This window comes from Carex rostrata, chromosome 6 (assembly GCF_964058835.1).
Source record: "Carex rostrata chromosome 6, lpCarRost1.2, whole genome shotgun sequence".
Lineage (NCBI taxonomy): Eukaryota > Viridiplantae > Streptophyta > Magnoliopsida > Poales > Cyperaceae > Carex > Carex rostrata.
In genome coordinates, this window is record NC_135923.1 from 5,906,406 (window position 1) to 5,926,678 (window position 20,273).

Sequence of the window (20,273 nt, forward strand, 5' to 3'; positions counted from 1 at the left end):
TGTTATTTACTTATTTATAATCACTTTCTTTTGCTCTGTCCATGATTACGATATGAATGTTCACTTTCTTGTGCGTTCATGATTTTTTTTTTTTTTTTTGCTTTGTTCACTTTATCGATTTTGTAAGCGTGCTAATAACTTGCTTGAGCGAGAGAAATTTTACATTTTGCCCTTTCTTTGAAAATTTTGAAACAAATTGTTTTTTTCCTCAAAATTTTAAACAAAATTTTCTTAAAAACTTTTTTCTTTTCTTTCCTTGTATTCACTTTATGCTACCCCCATGTTCCTTGTAAAGTTGCAATTTCTTCCCTTTGTAATTATTAGAGGGGAAAAAAAAAGAGAAGAAAAATTAATCTCATGCATCCGTTATTTCTATTAGGTCCATCCTTTGTGTTCTATTTTATTTGTTTATAAAAAAGATAGAGCAAACATGTTGAGCAGATCGGATTTCTTCTGTTTTTTCGTTTTTATCATTTAAAGAGAAGAGCAAGTCAGTCAATCTCTCTTTTATTTAATATTAATCTGAACTTTAAATTGCTTAAGTTTAAAATGAGGAATACTTACAAAATAATATGGTTTGGATGGTGATATGAAAACTTTGATGGAGAAATAACTAATTCTACAATTTTGAATGGAGATAAAAACAACTTTCACAATTTTGAATGGAGATAAAAACTTTGATGGAGATAACTAATTCTACATTTTTTTAAAAAAACACTGCACTCATGCATTAGTTTATATGAACATGATTTTCAAAGCAATTTCATTAAATGAAATCTTTCTATTTATAAAATTATCATACATGTCTGAAATTGCAGTAAAATTATCACGCAGAAATAATAGAATTTGAAATTGGAAAGAAATTGAATCACTATTGTTTAACATATTACATTTATACTAAACCGTCATTTGAGAACTTATCTACTGATTCTCCAAGTAACTATAATGCAAATGGACAAATTAAATCTTTTGTTTGCAAGTATATTTTCATGTAAAAATTAAATCTTTTGTTTGCAAGTATACATGCTGCTTTACAATATGCCTATCTAAAAAAATAGTAAAAAAATTTCAAAAAATATATGTCACACCCCGGAACTAGGGGTCGTGCAGTTACGCCGTGAATATATAAATGACTATACATTCACAAGGCAATTACGGTGTAAACCTAACATAATATCGGTTTACAACATCACCACTTATCATTTAATCCGATTTAAAATCATGTTTATACAAATACATTTATAGATTATCAAACTATACTCAATAGTATATGTATAAATTCGTGCAATAACTATATAATCGAAAGATTAAACAATCCCAAATCAATTCCCATTTTATACCATTTCTCTTCCCCGATTTCAACTCGATCGATCCCCATATTTCCAAATCAATATAAACCATTCCCATTAACATTTTATACACAGTTTAAAACATAAAAGAAAATTCATATTAAATCACAGTAAACGTTTAATATACAATTAGGTTTACAAAATCACTCGACACGGTCCGATAACAAGGTTATACACAAATACCATACCAAAACCCTATCGACATCAAAATGGACTCAATGTGAGGCATACCCTATCGCTATGCGGCTTAAACCTCACTGGTCGAGCACTCGAATCCCTTCTATTCGCGTTTACCTGCAAACACATACGAAAGAATAAAGTTCCCCGAGGGGATAGGGGGTGAGAAAACTTGTCAACCGTTTTCTCAGTGCGGAATTTAGTCAGGGCTACTGGATTTGTAAGAAATCCATTACCGGAACTAAATAAACCCGCAACGAGTTTCAATTCAACAATTCGATAAAAGAAATGCATATGCAACATATATAGAAGCAATTGAAATCTAACTCATATCACAATAAAATGAAATCGAAGAATTCATAGAATGGTTTGGTATAACAGATACAATTGCTAAGTCCGGTTACAATTGATAGATATCGACTATCCATCTCATTTGGCTTAACATTTCTCTGGTCTGGTTTATAGTCAAACATCCATATCAATTCGTCAATTTCCAATTTAGGATTGCATATCTCTCGATCATGCAACGGGTTGTCACTCTTCCAAAGAGAGACCAATAACAATCAATTATCCACAGTTTCAATCCTCCTGCTATACTCTACCTTTTTGGTATCAGTTAACCTAGCTCTGCCTTTCTCCTTGGTTACCGATACCCTCCACAATTAGGGTTATTCACCGTATGCGCATATGGGCCCTGAGACAAAGTCTAGTAGCTAGCTAGACATTGTCCCTACAATTCACTCATTTCATTCACAATTAACTTATCCTCTGCCCTCTTCACATTTCAGTACTGGGGTTCCATTCAATTATCAAGACGATAGAACAATCAATCGAATAACAATACCAACATGCTAGATCAACAATATCATATCAATTCAATTATATCATTACTTATTTTCATGCAATGCTGCAAATAATGCTAACAATAGAGATCCAACATGAGGTCATGCACAATAAGTCAATTAACAATTCAATCGGTATATATATATATAAGCACATATATATATATATATACATGTACCGTTATTTAATTCTAAGTAATAGAATCCAAAACAGATCCCGTGAACCCCCGCACCTGATCAAGTAGGGCACTTGGGTAGGATCCGGTATCGCTAAACTCGACGACCTCGTCTAATCCGCTAATCCTCGGTCAATCGGGTCTAGGCCTAAATTACATGGCATAGCAAGTCAATTTCAATATATTTCATAATTCCTATACCCAATCGCATTCTAATACTCGTAAACGGTCAATTCAACAAATTCGGACGTTTTACCATCTTACCCTTGCAATTCACCCTTTTTTTTAGGGTTTAAGTCACATTTCTTCTCAATTGGGGTTTATATCGAATAGATAGCAATACGGAAGTCTCAATTCACTCAAACTCGTAATCACGGTCATTTACAATTCAATTCATTCGAAAGTTGGTTCAAAACCCTAATCAATTTGGGATAATCTCACCATTCGGGTTTTAGTTGGAATTGAGACATGAAATCAATCAAATAACGCTCAAGAAGCAACAAAGACATTGATTCTCGAGTTTGGTTCAATTTGGTCGGGTTTCACCGAAACCCTAGAAATCAAGGGACGAGAAAATAGAGCAAACGAGAAGAGGGATTACCAAACCAAGTGGAGGAAGGGGCGAGATTTGAGCTCCTCTACGATTTTCTCAAGTTTCGGTCAATTCCGCGGGAAATCAGACTCTCTCTCTCACTCTCTATCTCTCTCTCGTGTCTCTCTGTTGGGGCGGCCAAAGAGAAAAAGGGGAAAGGAGGAAGAGAAAGAAGGAGAGAGAACAGGAATTTTTGCTAAATAAACCCTCACTTTATCGGATAAAACGTTATGACGTTTTGTTAAATCGTTATAACGATTCAGCTAGTGAAAAACGCAGGAAATAGTGTATAAAACGCATAATTTAATGTATAAAACGTTATAACGTTTTCTGAAAATGTTATGACGTTTTAATTGAATCCAGCCTTCATAAAATCGTCGTTTTTCATCAAGTTTTACAGCGAAAAACGTTACATAACGTTTTAGGAAATTTTTTTTTTTTTTTTTTTTTTTTTTTTTTTTTTTCACGGTGTTACAATATAAAATTTGGTCTATAAGCACATTTTAATATGTAGAACAAGATTAACAGTTCGGATTGACTGTTTGAACTTTGTAAACAGAGATAGAGACGTGAGGTATGATTGGGGCACAAAACCAATTGTGCATTTTAACCCTACTCTTAATTTCTATACTATTTCCATAGTTTTTAGTAGTTTATCGGATATTAGATGATTTATATATCCATCATTAATGAGAATAAAATAATTACTTTTGATTTATATGTTGGGAATCATAAAGGCCAAACAATTACGCCTTATCTAGAGATCAAACAATTACATCTCATCTAGGGGTCAAACACTTACACCCCGGGAAAGAAGAAACAATCCCCACCTTAACCTAAGACCATCCTATGCCAAAGAGACCCAAAAACATAATCTTTAGTGCGGAATACAATACCTGATTCCATGTCGTTTGCCATGGAATATCAAACCCTAAGTTGGAGAAGCAACCGTCTCCGTGAGCGCGAGACAAGACTCTTGCAAACTTTTCCTTTCACGCCCTTTTGGTTGGATCTTAGATTAGGTCTTCCAAAGCAACAAGATCGCCCTTGAGAAATCCTTTCTAAATTTCTAATGGATTTCTCCTCTCAATTCTTTGATGGTGGAAGAAGGAAGAATGCTCTCAAAATTCTGTCTAAGAATAACCTATTTTAAGAATTCTCAGTTGAGTTGGTTATCTTGTGCCTTGGGGACCCATCTATATATAGTTTTACACTTCTGGCAACACGAGTGCGTCCGCACTCAGGTCCAATGCGGGTGACCCACCCGCACTGGGTCGAAAGGAGCGTCTTGATAACCGCCTTACTTAGCCCCGAAAATAGCAGTGCGTCCGCACTCTGGTTCAGTGCGGGTGAGCCACCCGCACTGGACTCAAAACAGAACTTTCAGAAAATTGACTAAGTCCTCAATGCAGGTGTACCCCACCCGCACTGGAGCTCACTGCGTCCGCAGTACGCTCGGACTTTTTTCCTGCGTTGTTCTGAAGTTCCTAAAAATTGGCTAAGTACTGAGTGCGGGCGGGCTCACCCGCACTGGGCTCCTAGAAGCCTCCAAAAATTGGCTAAGTCCTGAGTGCGGGTGGACTCACCCGCACTGGGCTCCCAAAAGGCTCCCAGAATTTGGCTAAGTTCTGAGTGCGGGTGCACTCAGATCCAGTGCGGGTGGACCACCCGCACTGGGCTCAAAAAAGACAATTTTCTTAATTGCAAAGTTCAGAATCAGTCCATCAATGATTTGATATTTGCCCAAATTGTTCTACACATTTATGGACTACATCCTATTGAATACATTGATTGTCTAATATCTTAAATCCATATTAGATCACTTTAATTGTGACAATTATATATATGACAGTAAACAATTCATAATTATATCACATATATGCTCAACGTTGGATTAAGATCCAACATTATACCCGTATTATATTGAATCACGATTTTTAAATTCTTGGAATATATTTGAAGAACCCCGAATCTGTTACATTTTGATTGGTTAGCAGCATTGGATCTGGAACGAAGTCTGCTAGAGCCATAATCGTATCCGTATGTATCTGAATCTCGTATCTGATAAATATAAAAAGAAAATGATTCAGGATAAATCTGCTCAGATAGCGACACATGTGGAGAGAGCGAATGATCATTTTCTTTGTGAATTCTCATTTCTGGTTGTTAATTGCTCAATGAATTTTCAGTTTTATTTTTTAAGACAAATTCTAATTAATTAGAGACTATCAATTAAGTTGTATGAAGATGTTCTAAGTTAATTTATATTAATTTCATTAATGCGGATGTTCTTTTGGTAAAAATTACCATTCATTATGTTTTGTAATTTTGGTTTCTATTGTCTTAGTTTACAAATTTTCATGCCTATACCAAATTGGTTTATGTTTTTAGTATCAAACTAATTAAATGAATAAAAATCTATATCATTTGACGTCTATGCACTAATATTGTGGTCCATGATATTAAAATTAAAAAAAAAAAACAAACGATATGGATGTTTTCAAGTAAGATCGAGATGGTGATATTGATGACACTGAAATTAACATCATATCACACGTCAGCTTAAAAATATCTACATATATCCCACCAGGGGTGAAAACGGTATGGATAATATCCGATCCGTATTTGATCTATATTTGAAAATTTAGATGTCAATATCCGATATTCGAATATCCGTGTAAATAATAGTAGATAAATATTATATATTTTAATGAGTCCGGCTAAATTGCTGCTGGCATTGAAATCTAACGGCTAAATTGCTGCAGAAATTTTACTGAAATTTCGGCAGAGGTGCTGCCGGGGCTATATTTAGCCGTGTGATATCCAAACAAAAAATCCAAACCGTTAGATGTTTAATCTATATTATAATCTACTTGGAGACCAAATTTTACATTTTTTGGAATTTTTTTACTATTTATTAAGCTGGTTTGAAAACTGCTGATTTCAGTAAATTTCTGCAGCATTGAAATCAGCGGTTTTCAAATCAGCCTAATAAATAGTAAAAAAATTCCAAAAAATGTAAAATTTGGTCTCCAAGTAGATTATAATATAGATTAAACATCTAACGGTTTGGATTTGTTGTTTGGACATCACACGGCTAAATATAGCCCTGACAGCACTTGGGCAGAACTGTTGCCAGCAGCAATTTAGCCGGACTCTATTTTAATATATACTATGAAAAATTTATATTATTCACTATTATAATTATAATTAGATAAATATTATGAACTTTAATATTTTTAATATTATTTTAATAAATATTCAATCTAATTCAGATCCGTATCCGTATTTGTATGATATATGTATGATATCCGCTCCGTTCGCGTATCCAAAAAATACAAAAAGAAGTATGGATATGATTTTACACTGTCCGCTCTGTTTTCAACCCGAACACACATATCTGGATTGCGTAGATGTTAGTATAAAATTTCATTCATTTTTTACTCTTAAAATCAAAAGATCAAGTAACATTTTTTATGGATAATAAAATGGAAAAGACAAGAGTCAAGAGACAAATTAATGAGATGAGATAAACCCTGCACGTCTCATGCTTTGACAGACTGGAGCCTGTCAATTTGTCAAACTGTAATTATCTCCTGGAAGCAAAATGATGAGAGATAACTTAAATTAAAATTTATTTAATGACTTCTTAAGCAGTAAGTAAGGTCAAATTGCAACCCGACTCCGAACGAGTCTCACCCGTTTTTCACACCTAATAATATCATTCACCAGACCTTCTGTTCACGTGTGTTGCCATCTAAAACAGAGGACAATTTCTTCCCAATTATTATTTTCCTTAATTTGTGGGGACCTACTATCGTTAATTTAGAATATAAACGGATGGAATATTATTTATTCATATTCAGATTGATATTTATCGAATATGAATACGGATTCAAATATTTGGCAAATACGAATATGATTTTTTTTTACGGATATAAATATATGAGGAGGGTTCAAATGTTTTTTTATTTTTTGCGGCCATTTTTATTAATAACCCAAAATAAAAAGTGAATTTTAAAAATAATCCCGCATCCTATTTTTTTTCAAAAATGATCAAACCGCCCGGCACACGGGCGGTCTCCTCGGAGACCAAACCGCCCCCCCCACGGACGGTCTCCTTTTTTTTTTTTTTTTTTTTTTTTAAGAGATCTGAGTATTTTGATTTAAATAATTTTGTGAAGAAAAAGTTTTATTGTTTAGAGTGTATATGCCAAAAAAAATTGTATATATGTATATGTGCATATGTATATATGTATATGTGTATATGTGTATGTGTATATGTGGATATGTATATATGTATATGTGTATGTGTATATGTGTATATGTATATATGTATATGTGTATGTGTATGTATATGTGTATATGTGTATATGTATGTGTATATGTGCATATGTATATGTGTATATGTGTATGTGTATGTATATGTGTATATGTGTATGTGTATATGTATATGACGACCATTTTTATTAATATCTCAAAATAAAAAGTTAATTTTAAAAATAATGTGGATACATTTTAATATATGACGGCATTTCATTGTTGTTTTGGTTGTAATAATATTATATAATTAATATCCTTTTATTAATAATTATTATATTATTATATTATGTTGTTAATATATTAATATTGTGTAATTAGTATCTTATTAACGATATATAACTATATAATTAATATGTTATATTATTAATATATTAAATAATTATTATAATAATATTATAATATTTTATAGTTATTATTAATATATTAATATTATATAATTAGTATCTTATTATTAATAATTATTATTAATATATAATTATATAATTAATACCCTATATTGTTAATATATTAAATAATAATTATAATAATATTATAACATATTAATATTGTATAATTAATATTTTCTTATTCATAATTATTATTAATATGTTATATTGTTAATATATTAAATAATTATTATAATAATATTACAATATATTACAGTTGTTATTAATATATTAATATTATATAATTAGTATCTTATTATTAATAATTAATATTCTTAATATAGTAAATTATTATTATAATAATATTATAATATATTATAGTTGTTATTGATATATTGCTTCCGATGGAATTTACTTGCAAAAAAAAGTATGCATATTTTTTTTCTAAAATATTGATATACATTTTAATTTTGTTTTTATGTGAATCAATAAGTTAAAAAATCAACGTCTAGAAACTATCCACCGATTTTTTTATTTATTCCGGATTTAGGAACCAATTTCCGGAAATTTTTTTTTCGGAAATTGGTATGGAAACCGGAAATTTTTTTTCCAGTTTGGATAGTTTTGGAAATAATCAAGAGGCTTGGTTAGTTTTTTAAATTTATATATTTTTTTGGATATAAATAAAAAAAATCAACGTTTAGAAATTATCCACATTAGTACATTTTTTATAAGTTCTTGATGACAACCAAAACAACATTGAAATGCCGTCATATACATATACACATATACACACACATACACATATACACATACACATATACATATCCACATATACACATCCACATATACACATATACATATGCACATATACATATATACAATTTTACACTCTAAACAATAAAACTTTTTCTTCACAAAATTATTTAAATAAAAATACTCAGATCTCTTTAAAAAAAAAAAAAAAAAAAGAAAAAAGAAAAAAAAGGAGACCGCCCGTGGGGGGGGCGGTTTGGTTGTCACACCCCAAATCCCGCGGGTCTGACAGCCTGCCGCGTGTATAAATCAAGCGTCACATATACACGCGAGGCAGTGGATCTTTTATATGCATTACCAATATCCTCGTTTGCTGCATCCGATAAAGAAACCTGAAAATAATCGAGAGGGTGGGGGTGAGAATAAATTCTCAGTGCGAATTTGCCACAGTTCAGACTATTGGACTTGCAATCAAACTCTATATTCAAAAATGAAACCCAAACAATAAACAATGCAAACAGATACATATAATCATAAATAACAGAATGCCAATGCACGACAACAGTTAATTCAACCTGCAACACAGTTTACGGAATTTCCAAGATGAATTTCAAACACAACATATATTTTGGCTTAACTCGATTCATAACTCAGTTCATTAGGGCTTGTAGCAATTACAGATGTTCTTTCGAGCTGAACCTTATCAAACCCACATCTGTAGGGTTACTGACACCTACAGATGGCCAACCGCTGGACCCCTTTATCTGACACCCATCTGCAATCGCTTGGCTTAATAGTTCATTAAGGTCTGGTTCGAATCATATAAAGAAAATCCACTTTGGAATCATTCCAATAGTCGTAATATTCAATTGACCTTTCCAAATGCATTAACACGTAGGAAAATGCCACCGAGCCATAGACGTTACACAAGTCACCCACGACCTCAAATCACATCTCATAACATATCTCATATCATCACATAATCACCCTCCCTCGTCCCAACCGGTACTGGGAATATCGAGGGCCGTTCACCTAAGGCCATTTAGGATCCTGGGAATCCAAGTCAGCATACAGCCCGACTTGGCAAATTCATTGGATCCAAGTGCTTAACTTCGTAAATCCATTCACATACATTCACATACATATCAAATCAAATCGTGGTGACTTTCAATCAAATCAGATCATAATAGATCGACACAACCTACAACCATACCAGCATGCAAATCACTCAAGTCACATCAATTCGAGTTTAATTTGATTGGGCTATGCAAATGCTTTACACAATTCAATGATGCAATCAATGAGATTCAACATGACAAACGAATAACAGTTTAATTCCTGAAAATAAAGTATCAAACAAGTCCAAGAATCCCGCATGTTACGTTACGGAATTTTTACAATTAAATTAAAATGATTTAAAAGAAAGAATCAAGTTAATTGTGTTAATAAAATGGAAGTTTAAACCTTAATTAAGGTTTTCCTAAATAAGTAAGTTAATTGTGAATTGAAATCGCGTCGAAATTTCGAGATTTCGGAACTTTATAGGCTCAGTGCGGATGGGGTCCATCCGCAGTGCGGGTAAGAGTCCATCCGCAGTGGGGTAAGGGTCCATCCGCAGTGCGGGTGGGGTGCATCCGCACTCATTAAAATTCTGTGTTGGTCCAAAAATCGGCTAAGTAGTGAGTGCGGATGGGGTCCATCCGCAGTGCGGGTAAGGGTCCATCCGCAGTGCGGGTAAGGGTCCATCCGCAGTGCGGATGGGGTTCATCCGCACTAGGCTCGGATTTTTCTTGAAATTGGTCTGAAAACTTTCTAAGTATCGAGTGCGGATCAAGCCACCCGCAGTGCGGATGGGGGCATCCGCATTCAGGGTAATTTTTGCCCTAAAACTCAAATCAAAGCTTCTCTCTCTCTCTCTTCCATCATTTCCCCATTTTTAAGTTATTTTCGTCCAAGAGAGAAGGAAAAGAGCCCGTGAGTTTCCGTTTCTTTCAGACTCCCGATTGTTGCGAGAAATCGAGTCTGGAACCGAGAAAGCAGCCGAGGATCTCTCCGAACCCTTCTATTTGGTATTTCTTTCTCTCATTTTTGCTTTCGAAACCTCGAATTTTCACGATTTCTCAGATTCTCGTTTTAAACCCGAGATTTGTGTTCGAATTTCTCGAGGACTAGTTCCTCTACACTTCTTACTAGTTTGTTTGTCAATCTTTTTCCCGATTTCTTCCGATTTGTGAAATCTGATTTCTAGGGTTTCGTGCCAAAATTGAAAGTTGGCATAATCGTGATTTGATTTGTTTAACCCGACCAATTAGACTTGTAATCGGTAGGGTTGCCTCCTGATCGTGAATTTTTAGAACATTTAACGGCTGATTTGAGGTTTTGACCAAATTAGGGTTAACCAAACGGTGAATCGAATTGATCCGAGAACCAAAGTAGTGAAACGGTGATTGATGGTTACCAAAGTGAAATAGTATAAGGCTAGAGGGCCTAGATGGAATTGTGTACCGTTATGTGAGATTTTGGTAAGAAAGAAAGAACCGAAAAGAATCGATACCAAAACATAAGAATTGATTTAGGACTGTACAAACCCTAAGTAAACGTATGGACCACTGAATCCAAATTAAACCAAGTATACGTATAATATAGGTGTAGGCTCGGTCGAGCAAGAACTTGCGAGACAATACGAGACGTCCGATCCTTAAATTAAGCGGTACGCTCGTCATACTAAGGTGCGGGATTCTTGGACTTGTTTGATACTTTATTTTCAGGAATTAAACTGTGTTTTCGTTTGTCATGTTGAATATCATTGATTGCATCACTGAATTGCGTAGAGCATTTGCATAGCCCAATCAAATTAAACTCGAATTGATCTGAATTGAATGATTTGCATACTGGTATGGTTATAGGTTATGTCGATCTATTGTGATCTGATTTTGATTTAAAGTCACCACGAGTGGAATTGATATGTGTGTGAATGGATTTACGAAGTTAAGCACTTGGATCCAATTAATTTGCCAAGTCGGGCTGTATGCTGACTTGGATTCCCAGGATCCTAAATGGCCTTAGGTGAACGGCCCTCGATATTCCCAGTACCGGTTGGGACGAGGGAGGGTGATTATGTTATGAGATGTGTGATTGGAAATCGTGGTTGACTTGTGTAACGTCTATGGCTCGGTAGCATTTTCCTACGTGTTAATGCATTTGAACGGTCGATTGAATATGACGAATATTGGAAACGATTCTAAAGTGGATTTTCTTTACATGATTTGAACCAGACCTTAATAAACTGTTAAGCCAAGCGGTTGCAGATGGGTGTCAGATAAAGGGTCCAGCGGTTGGCCATCTGTAGGTGTCAGTAACCCTACAGATGTGGGTTTGATAAAGGTTCAGCTCGAAAGAACATCTGTAATTGCTACAAGCCCTACTGAACTGAGTTAGGAATCGAGTTAAGCCAAAATATATGTTGTGTTTGAGATTCATCTTGGAAATTCCGTAAACTGTGTTTCAGGTTGATTAACTGTTGTCAAGTAGTGGCATTCTGTTATTTATGTTTTCTTATATAACTGTTTGCATTGTTGTTGTTTGGGTTTCATTATTGAATATAGAGTTTGATTGCAAGTCCAATAATTCAAATGTGGCAAATTCGCACTGAGAATTTATTCTCACCCCCACCTTCCCCGTTATTTTACAGGTATTGGTGTGACTGATTCCGGAGAGGCACGAGAGTAGTAGGCCTTAGTAGCTTACCAGTATATGACCCTAGATATCTTTTGTTGTATAGATTTAGGGTAGGCCTCGTGGTTGGTATCCGGATGAGATACTTTTGTTGTATTATATGCTGACCAGACTGTGTACTCTGATATATATATTAGAAACTTGTTTGAATTGCTTGTTGTTTGGTTTGAAATGTGAGTAGCCTTGTAAGCATACACGGCGTTGTATGCTTACGGCGGGGGACTGTTACGACCCGTGGCCGCGGGGTGTGACAGCTCTCTTCGGTGGTATCAGAGCTCAAGGTTTAAACCCTAACCAGACTGATAGGATACGTGAGTGGGGTACGTTATACTTCGGGTCGTCACGGCTAACGACTTGTTCGTTCTATGAGATAAGTATATGCAAATCTAATGACTATTTTCTTCTTATTTAAGAATTATGGAAGGACGTCGAGGTAGGGGACGACCTAGAACCAGGAACCCACTGAACGAACCGATCATTAATGCGAGCGAGGCCGGATCTGCAGGGCCTGAGGTCCAGAGAGTTGATCTTGGACCTGGAGGTGCGCAGAACCGGGACCGAGATCTAGACGATAGGTTGATCGCGGCTTACGAGAGAGGTCGCCAAGCAGAAAGACGTGAGGTGGCACCGGAGGCTCCCCGAGGAGGTCCGGAAGATTTTAGGAGGTTATACGACTCCTTTATGCGCCTTAATCCACCTCGGTTTAATGGCACTAGTGAGTATGCCGCTGCTGAAGAATGGCTCGCGAGCGTGAGTGCGAAGCTAGTTCTATGTAGAGCACCAGAACAAGATATGGTGGAGCTGGCAGAGCAGCAGTTAGAGGAGGGTGCGAGGTTCTGGTGGGATGGAGCCCGGCGTAGTTATGTCGGGGAGGAGGCCAAGATTCCGTGGGAGTGGTTTGAACTGCAGTTCACTCGACGGTTTTTGAGTAACATCCAGCGAGAGGCGCTGCGGAGGAAGTTCCTAGACTTAAAGCAGAGTGGGCGAGCAGTGGCGGAGTATAACAATGAGTTCCTTGCCTTGTCCAGGTACGCGATTGATGTGCAGACTGATGTGGTGAGATACCATAGGCAGTACCTGGATGGACTGGATGGAGGGATATCGATGATTGTGGATACCCCTATGGCTACTGAGTTGCAGGCCATGATGGATCACGCTGAGCAAGTGGAGTTGCACAGCAAGAGAAGGAGGTCGGAGATGACAGAGAGGAATGTCAAGCAGAGGGAGGACCAAAATCGACGGTTTAGGTCAAGGGGAGGACCGTCGACAGCTAGACCACCTCCGAGACAGTTTATGGCACCTAGACCCCCTCCGAGGCAGATAGCAGCACCGGTACTTCGGCCGGGCTTCGTTTCTGTGTGGTGCCGTTCATGCAACCAAGCACACTCTGAGATCGATTGCAGACGCCGCAACCAAGCGTGTTACACCTGCGGCAGCATGGAGCATTGGGCAAGAGAGTGCCCGAATGCGGCACTAGGGTTCCAGAGGAACGGCGGTGGCAGAGGGCCCATGGGACGTGGATCTGGTAGACCACCATTCCGTGGTCGAGGTGCGTCACAGACCAGCGGAGGCAGGATTGGAGGTCGAGTGGCTGCCCACGCACTCGGCATAGCAGATGTTGCATATGACGCAACGAGGGCTCTGGAGGAAGGTGAAGGCTCGCAACCATCTGATTCTCGAGCTGATGTGATGACAGGTATACTTTCTATCTCGGATGAGAGTGCCTATTGTTTGATAGATACTGGGTGTAGCCATTCCATTGTATCGAAGGCTTGGGTAGAAAAGTATAACTGGTCAACTGAAACCAATAACCAAGTCCTGAGTGTCCAAACCCCTTTCGGTTCGACTGACCGAAAAATAACCATATGCCGAAACCGAAAAGTCAGAGTTGATGGAAGGGATCTCGAGATAGACCTGTTGGTTATGGAGATCACGGGTTACGACGTTCTATTGGGGATGGATTGGTTAACAAGACATGCCGCAACGATCGACTGTCCGCACCGCAGGATTTGTTTTGTGACCGCAAAAGGTGGTATGTCGTGCATGCTGAACTGTAGGAAGGTTGGAGGGTTGATACCGTGCATCTCGGCTGTGGAAGTTAGGCACCTGATCGATTCAGGGTGCACTGCATATCTGGCAGCAATAGTGTACACTGATACGGAAGTTCCTGAGATGAATACGATTCCAGTGGTGTCGGAGTTCGTGGATGTGTTTCCAGAAGAAATAGTCGGATTACCACCGGAACGAGAAGTGGAGTTTGGCATAGAAGTGGTACCAGGTACGACACCAATTTCAAAGAGTCCGTATCGTATGGCTCCTGCAGAATTGAAGGAACTCAAGGCCCAATTAGAAGAGATGCTGGAAAGCGGGTTTATTAGACCGAGCACATCTCCATGGGGTGCTCCGGTGCTGTTTGTGAAGAAGAAGGATGGTACCTTGCGGTTATGTATCGACTACCGTGAATTGAACAAGGTGACCGTCAAGAATAGATACCCGTTACCCCGAATCGATGACTTGTTTGATCAGCTGCAAGGATCTTCGATCTACTCCAAGATAGACTTGAGAACGGGGTACCACCAGCTGAGAATACGTCCGACTGATGTGGAAAAGACAGCCTTCCGAACGAGCTATGGGCATTACGAATATATGGTGATGCCGTTCGGGCTAACGAACGCTCCGGCTGCATTTATGGACATGATGCAGCGAGTGTTTCACGACCTATTGGATTCAACTGTGGTGGTGTTCATCGATGACATCCTGATATATTCAAGGTCACGTGAGGAGCATGAGGTACATCTGCGGATAGTGTTACAGAGATTGAGGGATCATCAACTATTCGCAAAGTTTTCGAAGTGTGAGTTCTGGCTTGAGAAAGTGGCCTTCCTTGGGCACGTGATATCAGGTGAAGGGTTGGCCGTGGATTCAGAAAAGATTCGGGCGGTGACCGATTGGAAGAGGCCAGAAACAGTTACGGAGATTCGCAGTTTTCTGGGGCTAGCCGGATATTATAGAAGGTTCGTACTTGGATTCTCACAGTTAGCTGCTCCCCTTACGAAGCTTTTGCATAAAGGTGTGAAGTTCGAGTGGGGTGCCACTCAAGATCAAAGTTTTGAGGAGTTGAAGAGTCGGTTGGTAACTGCACCGGTTCTTGCCATGCCCATCACCGACGAGGAGTATACCGTCTACACCGACGCATCCGGATCTGGTTTGGGATGTGTATTGATGCAGAAGGACCATGTTATAGCATATGCTTCTCGGCAGTTACGATCACACGAACAGAATTATCCGACCCATGATCTGGAGCTAGCTGCAGTGATCTTCGCTTTAAAGATTTGGCGGCATTACCTGTATGGAGTGAAGTGCCGTATCTTCACGGATCACCAAAGCTTGAAGTATATCTTCACTCAAAGGGAGTTGAATTTGAGGCAGAGGAGATGGTTGGAGCTGATGAAGGACTACGATCTGGATATCCAGTATCATGTCGGAAAGGCAAACGTGGTAGCAGATGCGCTAAGCAGGAAGAGTCAGATCAATCTGGCATCGATTATCACCAGCGAGACACACCTTCTCGAAGAAATGAGAAGAATGAATCTGCACGTGGGTGCATCCCATGAGTTTGCATTGGAAACCTCATCTCGATTGATTGGAGATAGCAATAGTGCAGGTACAGCTACAGTTGCCTCGATTATCTTGGCCGCGGTCGAGGTTCGACCAGAGTTACACGAACAGATTCGAGCAGCACAACAAGAGGACCCAAAGTGCCAGAAATTCCGACAACATTTCGAGTCAAATGCAGACTCGCCATTTCAACTCCACGAAGATGGTATCCTGCGGTTCCATGACCGCATATGCGTCCGAATGTCTCAGAACTGAAGAATCTGATTTTGTCAGAAGCACATGACTCGGGGTATACCATTCACCCTGGTGAAGTCAAGATGTATCAAGATCTAAAGCGATATTTCTGGTGGCCAAAGATGAAAAGGAACGTGCAAAACTATGTGGAGAAATGTCAGGTCTGTCAGCAAGTTAAGGCAGATAGACGGAAGAGGGCGGGCTTACTAAGACCTTTGGAGATACCCATGCGGAAATTCGAGTCTATCACTATGGACTTCGTGACTGGATTTCCGAGAACCGTTGGACGATATGATGCCATATGGGTGATAGTGGATCGGTTGACGAAGATTGCACACTTCATTCCACTCCGGATCGAGACATCCGGAAGAGAGCTAGCCGATTTGTTCCTGCAATACCAGTTTAAATACCACGGATGTTCGCGACACATTGTCTCCGACCGAGACACTCGATTTACATCTCACTTTTGGGGAAGCTTTCAAGAAGCCATGGGCACGAAACTGAGATTCAGTACAGCCCATCATCCGCAAACCGACGGTCAATCCGAACGAACCATACAAACATTGGAGGACATGCTTCGATCCTGTGCTTTGAGTTTCCGAGAATCTTGGATCAACCATTTGTACTTGGTAGAGTTTGCGTACAACAATAGCTACCATTCGAGCATTGGAATGTCACCACAAGAGGCACTTACGGGACAGCAGTGTCGCACACCGCTGTGGTGGGGACCCGCAGGTACGTATTCACCTACCGGGCCTCAGATGCTGGAAGAGATTGCCGAAAAGACGAAAGTCGTTTTGAGTCGGCTTAAGTCGGCCCAAGAGCGACAAAAGAAATATGCAGATGTGCATAGAAGACCGTTGGAGTTTCAAGAAGGGGATCACGTGTGGCTTCGAGTTTCACCCGTCAGGGGTGTACACCGATTTGGCGTATCAGGCAAGTTGAGTCCTAGATACATTGGACCGTTTCAGATTTTGAGGCGAATGGGACCGGTGGCATATGAGCTTGCATTGCCACCAGCATTGGACCGGGTTCATCCGGTGTTTCATGTGTCACAATTGCGCCGATACGTACGAGATCCATCTCATTGCATTAATCACTCGGACCTGCATGTCCAAGGTGACTTGTCCTATCAAGAAGAGCCAATGCAGATATTGGACCGAAAAGAACAGCAACTACGGAGCAAGACGATTAAGCTTGTCCTGGTCAAATGGGGACGCCATTCGACTAAGGAAGCAACATGGGAACATGAGGAAACCATTCGTGAGAAGTACCCGGAATTATTAAACGAATCAGGTACGCAATTTAGTTCAGAGGACTGAACTTTATTCTAAGGGGGGGAGAAATGTTACGTTACGGAATTTTTACAATTAAATTAAAATGATTTAAAAGAAAGAATCAAGTTAATTGTGTTAATAAAATGGAAGTTTAAACCTTAATTAAGGTTTCCCTAAATAAGTAAGTTAATTGTGAATTGAAATCGCGTCGAAATTTTGAGATTTCGGAACTTTATAGGCTCAGTGCGGATGGGGTCCATCCGCAGTGCGGGTAAGAGTCCATCCGCAGTGCGGGTAAGGGTCCATCCGCAGTGCGGGTGGGGTGCATCCGCACTCATTAAAATTCTGTGTTGGTCCAAAAATCGGCTAAGTAGTGAGTGCGGATGGGGTCCATCCGCAGTGCGGGTAAGGGTCCATCCGCAGTGCGGGTAAGGGTCCATCCGCACTAGGCTCGGATTTTTCTTGAAATTGGTCTGAAAACTTTCTAAGTATCGAGTGCGGATCAAGCCACCCGCAGTGCGGATGGGGGCATCCGCATTCAGGGTAATTTTTGCCCTAAAACTCAAATCAAAGCTTCTCTCTCTCTCTCTTCCATCATTTCCCCATTTTTAAGTTATTTTCGTCCAAGAGAGAAGGAAAAGAGCCCGTGAGTTTCCGTTTCTTTCAGACTCCCGATTGTTGCGAGAAATCGAGTCTGGAACCGAGAAAGCAGCCGAGGATCTCTCCGAACCCTTCTATTTGGTATTTCTTTCTCTCCTTTTTGCTTTCGAAACCTCGAATTTTCTCGATTTCTCAGATTCTCGTTTTAAACCCGAGATTTGTGTTCGAATTTCTCGAGGACTAGTTCCTCTACACTTCTTACTAGTTTGTTTGTCAATCTTTTTTCCGATTTCTTCCGATTTGTGAAATCTGATTTCTAGGGTTTCGTGCCAAAATTGAAAGTTGGCATAATCGTGATTTGATTTGTTTAACCCGACCAATTAGACTTGTAATCGGTAGGGTTGCCTCCTGATCGTGAATTTTTAGAACATTTAACGGCTGATTTGAGGTTTTGACCAAATTAGGGTTAACCAAACGGTGAATCGAATTGATCCGAGAACCAAAGTAGTGAAACGGTGATTGATGGTTACCAAAGTGAAATAGTATAAGGCTAGAGGGCCTAGATGGAATTGTGTACCGTTATGTGAGATTTTGGTAAGAAAGAAAGAACCGAAAAGAATCGATACCAAAACATAAGAATTGATTTAGGACTGTACAAACCCTAAGTAAACGTATGGACCACTGAATCCAAATTAAACCAAGTATACGTATAATATAGGTGTAGGCTCGGTCGAGCAAGAACTTACGAGACAATACGAGACGTCCGATCCTTAAATTAAGCGGTACGCTCGTCATACTAAGGTGCGGGATTCTTGGACTTGTTTGATACTTTATTTTCAGGAATTAAACTGTGTTTTCGTTTGTCATGTTGAATATCATTGATTGCATCACTGAATTGCGTAGAGCATTTGCATAGCCCAATCAAATTAAACTCGAATTGATCTGAATTGAATGATTTGCATACTGGTATGGTTATAGGTTATGTCGATCTATTGTGATCTGATTTTGATTTAAAGTCACCACGAGTGGAATTGATATGTGTGTGAATGGATTTACGAAGTTAAGCACTTGGATCCAATTAATTTGCCAAGTCGGGCTGTATGCTGACTTGGATTCCCAGGATCCTAAATGGCCTTAGGTGAACGGCCCTCGATATTCCCAGTACCGGTTGGGACGAGGGAGGGTGATTATGTTATGAGATGTGTGATTGGAAATCGTGGTTGACTTGTGTAACGTCTATGGCTCGGTAGCATTTTCCTACGTGTTAATGCATTTGAACGGTCGATTGAATATGATGAATATTGGAAACGATTCTAAAGTGGATTTTCTTTACATGATTTGAACCAGACCTTAATAAACTGTTAAGCCAAGCGGTTGCAGATGGGTGTCAGATAAAGGGTCCAGCGGTTGGCCATCTGTAGGTGTCAGTAACCCTACAGATGTGGGTTTGATAAAGGTTCAGCTCGAAAGAACATCTGTAATTGCTACAAGCCCTACTGAACTGAGTTAGGAATCGAGTTAAGCCAAAATATATGTTGTGTTTGAGATTCATCTTGGAAATTCCGTAAACTGTGTTTCAGGTTGATTAACTGTTGTCAAGTAGTGGCATTCTGTTATTTATGTTTTCTTATATAACTGTTTGCATTGTTGTTGTTTGGGTTTCATTATTGAATATAGAGTTTGATTGCAAGTCCAATAATTCAAATGTGGCAAATTCGCACTGAGAATTTATTCTCACCCCCACCTTCCCCGTTATTTTACAGGTATTGGTGTGACTGATTCCGGAGAGGCACGAGAGTAGTAGGCCTTAGTAGCTTACCAGTATATGACCCTAGATATCTTTTGTTGTATAGATTTAGGGTAGGCCTCGTGGTTGGTATCCGGATGAGATACTTTTGTTGTATTATATGCTGACCAGACTGTGTACTCTGATATATATATTAGAAACTTGTTTGAATTGCTTGTTGTTTGGTTTGAAATGTGAGTAGCCTTGTAAGCATACACGGCGTTGTATGCTTACGGCGGGGGACTGTTACGACCCGTGGCCGCGGGGTGTGACACCGCACCTTATTATGACGAGCGTACCGCTTAATTTAAAGATCAGGCGTCTCGAATTGCCTCGCGAAATCTGGCTCGACTGAGCCTACACCTATATTATACGATTACTTGGTTTAGTTCGGTTACATTCTCAAAACTTAAATTTCAAAAGCCGTCTTTCAATTCGTCAAT